This window comes from Mustelus asterias, chromosome 15 (assembly GCF_964213995.1).
Source record: "Mustelus asterias chromosome 15, sMusAst1.hap1.1, whole genome shotgun sequence".
NCBI classification, from domain to species: Eukaryota; Metazoa; Chordata; class Chondrichthyes; order Carcharhiniformes; family Triakidae; genus Mustelus; species Mustelus asterias.
Genome location: NC_135815.1, coordinates 84,747 through 94,297, shown reverse-complemented (window position 1 = coordinate 94,297; position 9,551 = coordinate 84,747). Strand labels below are relative to the sequence as shown.

Below are 9,551 nucleotides of genomic sequence, written 5' to 3'. Positions count from 1 at the left end.
GGTTTAAAGGAGATGTATGAAGCAGATTTTTTACACAGAGAGTAGTGGGTGCCTGGAACCCGTTGCCAGGGGAGGTAGTGGAAGTGGATATGGTAGTGACTTTTAAGGGGCGTCTTGACAAATACATGAATAGGATGGGAATCGAGGGATATGGTCCCCGGATGGGTAGGGGTTTTTAGTTCAGTCGGGCAGCATGGTCGGTGCAGGTTTGGAGGGCCGAAGGGCCTGTTCCTGTGCTGTAATTTTCTTTGTTCTTTGTGCGAGACCAAACAAGTCCCAGTATCAGTCAATGATAGAGTCCCAAGCTATTGCTGACAATCCATTGTTAAATATTGCTAAAATATCTCAATTAATGTAATTACCAGAACAATTGAGAGTTGGCAACATTCATTTATCAGGAATGAATAAAAGATTTGATCAAACACATTGATATTTAATTGCATTCAAATCCATTAACAGTTTGGATAAAAAGTTCATATCATCAAAATTCCAACAGTTCAACAGATTGTAAATTTTTCCACCCCCATATAGTTGCCCGCTTCCCCACCCTGGATACTGGTCACAACAACCACGAACCCCACCCCAACTCTTCTGCTCTTCTGTTCCAATATTACTGAGATAGTTACATTTCAAAGTTGAACATAAGTCTGTTTGTTGCATTTACTATACATAGTATAGACAAATAAATTCAATGCCAGGTAATTTATTCACATGGGACCTGCGAAAAAAAAACAAATTGACATAAGAAACAATGTTAGATACAAGGGTGACAGATGGTATAGCACCTGATACTGATATAAGTATTGATATGGCATTGCATTATAGTTACATAAATACACTGTTTCAGGAGGTGGTCATATCCCTTAGGAAAGGGTCCTCTGGTTTGGAAAGTGCTCAGGGTTTTGTTTGGGGGGGGGGGGGGGGGGGGTGGAGAGAGGAGAGTGTAACTGCAGCTGAGGCATGTAAGAGGACTGAGAGGGCAGGAATGTCAGCCCTGCAATTGTCCAACAGGTATGAAGTTCTCTCAGCTTGTCTGAATGAGAATGGGGGCTGCAGGGTGGATGAGCCGACTGACCATGGCAACGTGGTGCAGGAAGCCATTCCAGTGGAGAGAGCACATGTAGTGGTGAAAGGGGACAGTATAATGGGGGGGGATTGCCACTGTTCACTGCAGCATAGAACAAGACGCCAGATGGCTGTGTTTCTTGCCTTTGTTCCAGGATTTGGGACTTCTGCTCCATTCTTAGAATCCTACAGTGCAGAAGGAGGCCTTTCGGCCCATCGAGTCTGCACCAACTACAATCCCAACCAGGCCCTATTCCCAAAACCCCAGGCTTTGGTTTGACCTTAAAAGAGGCCAAAACCCCAGGCATTTACCCTAGCTAGTCTCCCTGACACTAAGGGGCTATTTAGCATGGCCAATCCATCTAACTCGCATATCTTTGGACTGGAGAGGAACTTGCAGTGGAAGGGGAAGAATCCTGTTGTCGTGGTCCAGGTAGGCACCAACAACATGGGCAGAATGAGAAAAGAGGTTCTGCACAGAGAATTTGAGAAGCTAGGCACTAAACAACAGAACCTCCAATGCTATAATCTCTGGATTATTACCTGAGCCATGTGCAAATTGGCATAGGTTACATAAAATTAGAGATGAATACATGTCTCAAAGACTGGTGTGGAAGAAGTGGGTCTCAGTTGGTGGGGCATGGGCAACAGTACTGGGGAAAAATGGGGGCTGCACTATTGGGATGGCCTACATCTGAACTGTACTGGGACCAGTGTTCTTGCAATGTGCATAACTATGGTAGTACAGAGGGCTTTAAACTAAATGGTGGGAGTGTGGCGGGTGCACGTGGTTCTGGAGAGGAGATATGTAGACTTATAAAGCAGAAGGATATTGTAGCATTGCAAGGCAGATACATAAGTAATGATATCCAGAGTGTGACAGGAAGGGATATAATATACAAACATAAAAAAGAGCAAATAGGATCAAACGGGTAAAAATACAAAATTAATAGCCCTTTACTTAAATGCACATAGTATTCAGCACAAAATAAGTGAGTTAACTGCACAATTTGAGGTTAACGAGTATAATTTTATGCACAGAGATGTGGTTACAAGGAGATCAAAGCTGGGAACTAAATATTGAGGTATGTGACTTTTCATAAGGACAGCAGGAAGGAAAGAGTGGTGGGATAGCTTTGAGATGGAATAAGGGCCAATGAGCTTTGGGGAAATCTGTGGGTGGAGGCAGAGGACATTGGTAGGGTGCCCAGTAGAAATGGCAGAGGTGCTTAATGAGTATTATGCCTCGGTTTTCACAGAGAAGGACATGGGTGGATGTAGTGTGGGCTTGTGGTGGACTGAAAAGATTGAGTATGTGGACTTTAACAAAGAGGTTGTGCTGGAATCTTTGAATGGCATCAAGATAGATAAGTCGCCAGGTCTGGATGGGATGTACCCCAGGTTACTGTGGGAGACGAGGGAAGAGATTGCAGAGCCTCTGGCGATGATCTTTGCGTCGTCGATGGAGACGGGAGAGGTCCTGGAGGATTGCGGATGTGGTTCCTATTTTCAAGAAGGGGAATAGGGATAGCCCAGGAAATTACCGACCGGTGAGTCTAACCTCAGTGGTTGGTAAGCTGATGGAGAAGATCCTGAGGAATAAGATTTATGAGCATTTAGAGAGGTTTAGTATGCTCAAGAATACTCAGCATGGCTTTGTCAAAGGCAGATCGTACCTTACGAGCCTGGTGGAGTTCTTCGAAAATGTGACTAAACACATTGACGAAGGGAAAGCGGTAGATGTGGTTTATATGGATTTTAGCAAGGCAATAGATAAGGTCCCCCATGCAAGGCTTCTAGAAAAAGTGAGAGGGCATGGGATCCAAGGGGCTGCTGCCCTGTGGATCCAGAACTGGCTTGCTCAAAGGAGGCAGAGAGTGGGTATAGATGGGTCTTTTTCTAAATGGAGGACGGTCACCAGTGGTGTGCCCCAGGGATCTGTTCTGGGACCCTTGCTGTTCGTCATTTTCATAAATGACCTGGATGAGGAAGTGGAGGGATGGGTTGGTAAGTTTGCCGATGACACGAAAGTTGGTGGGGTTGTGGATAGTCTGGAGGGATGTCAGAAGTTACAGAGGGACATTGATAGGATGCAAGACTGGGTGGACAAGTGGCAGATGGACTTCAACCCAGAGGAGATTGGTGAAGCATTGAACCAATATTTCTCTTCGGTGTTCACGCAAGGGGGCATGAATATAGCTGAGGAGGACACTGGGTTGCAAGGGAGTAGAATAGACAGTATTACAGTTGATAAGGAGGATGTGCAGGATATTCTGGAGGGTCTGAAAATAGATAAATCCCCTGGTCCGGATGGGATTTATCCAAGGATTCTCTGGGAGGCAAGAGAAGTGATTGCAGAGCCTCTGGCTCTGATCTTCAGGTCGTCGTTGGCCTCTGGTATAGTACCAGAAGATTGGAGGTTAGCGAATGTTGTCCCATTGTTTAAGAAGGGGAACAGAGACTTCCCCGGGAATTATAGACCGGTGAGTCTCACTTCTGTTGTCGGCAAGATGTTGGAAAAAATTATAAGGGATAGGATTTATAGTTATTTGGAGAGTAATGAATTGATAGGTAATAGTCAGCATGGTTTTGTGGCAGGTAGGTCGTGCCTTACTAACCTTATTGAGTTTTTTGAGAAAGTGACCAAGGAGGTGGATGGGGGCAAGGCAGTGGACGTGGTATATATGGATTTTAGTAAGGCGTTTGATAAGGTTCACCATGGTAGGCTTCTGCAGAAAATGCAGATGTATGGGATTGGGGGTGATCTAGGAAATTGGATCAGGAATTGGCTAGCGGATAGGAAACAGAGGGTGGTGGTTGATAGTAAATATTCATCATGGAGTGCGGTTACAAGTGGTGTACCTCAGGGATCTGTTTTGGGGCCACTGCTGTTTGTAATATTTATTAATGATCTGGATGAGGGTATAGTTGGGTGGATTAGCAAATTTGCTGATGACACCAAAGTCGGTGGTGTGGTAGACAGTGAGGAAGGGTGTCGTAGTTTGCAGGAAGACTTAGACAGGTTGCAAAGTTGGGCCGAGAGGTGGCGGATGGAGTTTAATGCGGAGAAGTGTGAGGTAATTCACTTTGGTAGGAATAACAGATGTGTTGAGTATAGGGCTAACGGGAGGACTTTGAATAGTGTGGAGGAGCAGAGGGATCTAGGTGTATGTGTGCATAGATCCCTGAAAGTTGGGAATCAAGTAGATAAGGTTGTTAAGAAGGCATATGGTGTCTTGGCGTTTATTGGTAGGGGGATTGAATTTAGGAGTCGTAGCGTTATGTTGCAACTGTACACAACTCTGGTGCGGCCGCACTTGGAGTACTGTGTGCAGTTCTGGTCCCCACATTACAGGAAGGATGTGGAGGCTTTGGAGAGGGTGCAGAGGAGGTTTACCAGGATGTTGCCTGGTATGGAGGGGAGATCCTATGAGGAGAGGCTGAGGGATTTGGGATTGTTTTCGCTGGAAAGGCGGCGGCTAAGAGGGGATCTTATTGAAACATATAAGATGATTAGAGGTTTAGATAGGGTGGATAGTGATAGCCTTTTTCCTCTGATGGAGAAATCCAGCACGAGGGGGCATGGCTTTAAATTGAGGGGGGGTAGTTATAGAACCGATGTCAGGGGTAGGTTCTTTACCCAGAGGGTGGTGAGGGATTGGAATGCCCTGCCAGCATCAGTAGTAAATGCGCCTAGTTTGGGGGTGTTTAAGAGATCCGTAGATAGGTTCATGGACGAAAAGAAATTGGTTTAGGTTGGAGGGTCACAGTTTTTTTTTTTAACTGGTCGGTGCAACATCGTGGGCCGAAGGGCCTGTTCTGCGCTGTAATGTTCTATGTTCTATGTTCTATGTTCTAAATGCGTCGTGGTCCATTTTGGCAGGTCAAATGGGATGAAGGAGTACAATATAAAGGGAAAGACTCTTGGTACGGTGGAGGATCAGAGGGACCTTGGGACAGAGGGTCCATAGGACTCTAAAATCGGCCCTGCAGGTGGAGGAGGTGGTTAAGAAGGCGTATGGTGTGCTGGCCTTTATCAATCGAGGAATTGAGTTTAGGAGTCCAGGGATAATGATGCAGCTATATAAGACCCTCGTCAGACCCCACTGGAGTACTGTGCTCAGTTCTGGTCGCCTCATTACAGGAAGGATGTGGAAAAGATTGAAAGGGTGCAGAGGAGATTTATAAGGATGTTGCCTGGATTGAGTGGCATGCCTTATGAGGATACGCTGATTGAGCTCGGTCTTTTCTTTAAATGTGGATTACAGGGTCAAAGGTAGGGTTCTGAAGACTGTGGAGGAACAGAGAGATCTTGGGGTTCATATCCACAGATCTCTAAAGGTTGCCACTCAAGTGGATAGAGCTGTGAAGAAGGCCTATAGTGTGTTAGCTTTTATTAACAGGGGGTTGGAGTTTAAGAGCCATGGGGTCATGCTGCAACTGTACAGGACCTTGGTGAGACCACATTTGGAATATTGTGTGCAGTTCTGGTCACCTCACTATAAGAAGGATGTGGAAGCGCTGGAAAGAGTGCAGAGGAGATTTACCAGGATGCTGCCTGGTTTGGAGGGTAGGTCTTATGAGGAAAGGTTGAGGGAGCTCGGGCTGTTCTCTCTGGAGCAGAGGAGGCTGAGGGGAGACTTAATAGAGGTTTATAAAATGATGAAGGGGATAGATAGAGTGAACGTTCAAAGACTATTTCCTCGGGTGGATGGAGCTATTACAAGGGGGCATAACTATAGGGTTCGTGGTGGGAGATACAGAAAGGATATCAGAGGTAGGTTCTTTACGCAGAGAGTGGTTGGGCTGTGGAATGGACTGCCTGCAGTAATAGTGGACTCAGACACTTTAGGAACATTTAAGCGGTTATTGGATAGGCACATGGAGCACACCAGGATGATAGGGAGTGGGATAGCTTGATCTTGGTTTCAAATAAAGCTCGGCACAACATCGTGGGCCGAAGGGCCTGTTCTGTGCTGTACTGTTCTATGTTCTATGTTAACATTTGCCCTGTACCTACCCCCCAGCACCTTAAACCTGTGTCCTCTCGTAGCAGCCATTTCCACCCTGGGAAAAAGCCTCAGAGTCTACCCGATCTATGCCTCTCAACATCTTATATACCTCTATTAGGTCTCCTCTCATCCTCCGTCTCTCCAAGGAGAAAAGACCGAGCTCCCTCAGCCTATCCTCATAAGGCATGCCACTCAATCCAGGCAACATCCTTGTAAATCTCCTCTGCACCCTTTCAATCTTTTCCACACCCTTCCTGTAATGAGGCGACCAGAACTGAGCACAGTACTCCAAGTGGGGTCTGACAAGGGTCTTATATAGCTGCATCATTATCCCCGGACTCCTAAATTCAATCCCTCAATTGATAAAGGCCAGCACACCATAGGCCTTCTTAACCACCTCCTCCACCTGCGGGGCCGATTTTAGAGTCCTATGGACCCAGACCCCAAGGTCCTTCTGATCCTCTACCGTACTAAGAGTCTTTCCCTTTATATTGTACTCCTTCATCCCATTTGACCTGCCAAAATGGACCACGACGCATTTATCTGGGTTGAAGTCCATCTGCCACTTCTCTGCCCAGTCTTGTATCCTATCAATGTCCCTCTGTAACTTCTGACATCCCTCCAGACTATCCACAACCCCACCAACCTTCGTGTCATCGGCAAACTTACCAACCCATCCCTCCACTTCCTCATCCAGGTCATTTATGAAAATGACACACAGCAAGGGTCCCAGAACAGATCCCTGGGGCACACCACTGGTGACCGACCTCCATTTAGAAAAAGACCCATCTATACACACTCTCTGCCTCCTTTGAGCAAGCCAGTTCTGGATCCACAGGGCAGCAGCTCCTTGGATCCCATGCCCTCTCACTTTTTCTAGAAGCCTTGCATGGGGGGACCTTATCGAACGCCTTGCTAAAATCCATATAAACCACATCTACCGCTATCCCTTCGTCAATGTGTTTAGTCACATTTTCGAAGAACTCCACCAGGCTCGTAAGGTACGATCTGCCTTTGACAAAGCCATGCTGAGTATTCTTGAGCATACTAAACCTCTCTAAATGCTCATAAATCTTGTCCCTCAGGATCTTCTCCATCAGCTTACCAACCACTGAGGTTAGACTCACCGGTCGGTAATTTCCTGGGCTATCCCTGTTCCCCTTCTTGAAAATAGGAATCACATCCGCAATCCTCCAATCCTCCGGCACCTCTCCCGTCTCCATCGACGACGCAAAGATCACCGCCAGAGGCTCTGCAATCTCTTCCCTCGTTTCCCACAGTAACCTGGGGTACATCCCATCCAGACCCGGCGACTTATCTATCTTGATGCCATTCAAAGATTCCAGCACAACCTCTTTCTCAAAGTCCACATACTCAAACTTTTCAGTCCACCGCAAGCCCACAGTACATCCACCCAGGTACTTCTCCTCTGTGAAAACTGAGGCATAATACTCATTAAGCACCTCTGCCATTTCTACTGGTTCCATACTGATTTTCCCGCCTTCACCTTTTATAGACCCTGTTTCTTCACGTCTCATCCTTTTACTCTTCATATATTTATAGAACGCCTTAGGGTTTTCCCTGCCAAGGCCTTCTCGTGACCTCTTCTGGCTCTCTTAATTTCCTTCTTTAGTCCCTTCTTACAAGCCATATACTCATCTAGATTCCTATCTTCGCCAAGCTCTCTGAACCTTTTGTACACTTTCCTTTTCTTCTCGACTCGGTCCCGCACAGCTTTTGTGCACCACGTTTCCTTTAACCTACCAGCACCTCCCTGTCTGCTCGGAACATTGTCCTGTAGAACCCTAGACAGACATTCCTTGAAAAACTGCCACCTCTCTTCAGTACATTTCCCCGAGAATACCTTCTTCCAATTTACTCCTCTAATTTGCTGCCTAATGTCTTCATATTTCCCCTTACTCCACATATACGCTTTCCTAGCTTGCCTGATCCTCTCTTTTTCCAATGCAAGCATAAAGGAGATAGAGTTATGATCGCTATCCCCAAGATGCTCTCCCACCGAGATATCTGACACCTGTCCAGGCTCATTGGTCAGTATCAGATCAAGTACAGCCTCTCCTCTTGTAGGCTTGTCCACATGCTGTGTCAGGAAACCCTCCTGAACACACCTAACGAACTCCTCCCCATCCAATCCCCTTACCCTCGGGATATTCCAATCTATGTTTGGGAAATTAAAGTCTCCCATCACAACAACTCTGCTATTATTGCAACTCTCCAGGATCTGTTTCCCTATCTGCTCCTCCACCTCCCTGTTACTATTGGGCGGCCGATAGAAAACTCCCAGCAAAGTGATCGACCCCTTCCCACTCCGAACTTCCACCCACAGAAACTCTGTAGACAATCCCTCCACAGCATACACCTTCTCGACAGCCGTGACACTATTTCTGATCAGCAGTGCCACACCACCCCCTCTCTTGCCTTCCTCCCTGTCCTTCCTGAAACATCTGAATCCCGGCACCTGGAGTATCCAGTCCTGTCCCTGAGACATACAAGTCTCCGTAATGGCCCCCACATCACACTTCCAGACATCGATCCACGCTCTGAGCTCATCCCCTTTATTCACTATACTCCTGGCATTAAAGTAAACACATCTCAATCCTTTGGTCTGAGCTCTCCCGTTCTCTATCCCCCGTCCATTTTCCCTCTTGCACCGTCTATAACCCTTCTCTGTTTGCGAGCTAAATTCCTCGCTCCCAGTCACCTCGTCTCGATCCCCTCCCCTCAACCTATCTAGTTTAAACTCTCCCCAGTAGCCTTAGCCAACCTTCCCGCCAGGATATTGGTCCCCCTGGGATTCAAGTGCCACTCGTTTTTAGCCTACACGTCACACCTGCCCCTAAAGAGGTCCCAATGGTCCAGGAACCTGAATCCCTGCCCCCTGCACCAGTCCCTCAGCCACACATTCATCCTCCACCTCACTCCACTCCTGCCCTCACCCTCCCGTGGCACAGGCAGCAATCCTGAGATTACTACCTTTGTTTTCCTCCTTCTCAGCTGTCTCCCTAATTCCCTATACTCTCTTTGCATGACCCCTTCCTTCCCACATCAGCGGTACCAATATGTACCGCTACCTCTGGCTCCTCTCCCTCCCACCTCAGGAATTCTGGGAGTCGACCAGCGACATCCTGGATCCTGGCCCCAGGGAGGCAGACCACCATCCGAGACTCCCGCCTGCCTCCGCAAAAACGCCTGTCCGACCCCCTTACTGTCGAGTCCCCGATTAACACTGCCTTCCTCTTTTCCTTAGCCCTGTGAGTTACAGAGCCGCACTCCACTCCGGAGACACGGCCACTGCTGCTTCCCCCAGGCGGGCTGTCCCCTCCAGCAGTACTCAGGCAGGAGTACTTGTTGTGTAGGGGCACATCCACCGGGGTGCTCTCAATCACCCGAGCTTTACCCTTCCTGGCCGTCACCCACTTGGCCTCCACCCGTGGCCCTGGTGTGACCACCTGA

The 9,551-nt window shown here is 47.6% G+C and overlaps 1 protein-coding gene across 2 annotated transcripts in view; it reads right to left on the bottom strand.

The window, feature by feature from the left end:
- Positions 1 to 377: 377 nt before the first annotated feature.
- The window catches only part of rpl7l1 (ribosomal protein L7-like 1), a 69,861-nt gene continuing 60,687 nt past the window's right edge, over positions 378 to 9,551 (bottom strand). For both annotated transcript variants that reach the window (XM_078229354.1, XM_078229355.1), the window contains one exon: positions 378 to 718. The gene's annotated coding sequence lies outside the window, so the exon portion shown is untranslated. The remainder of the gene's footprint in view (positions 719 to 9,551) is intronic.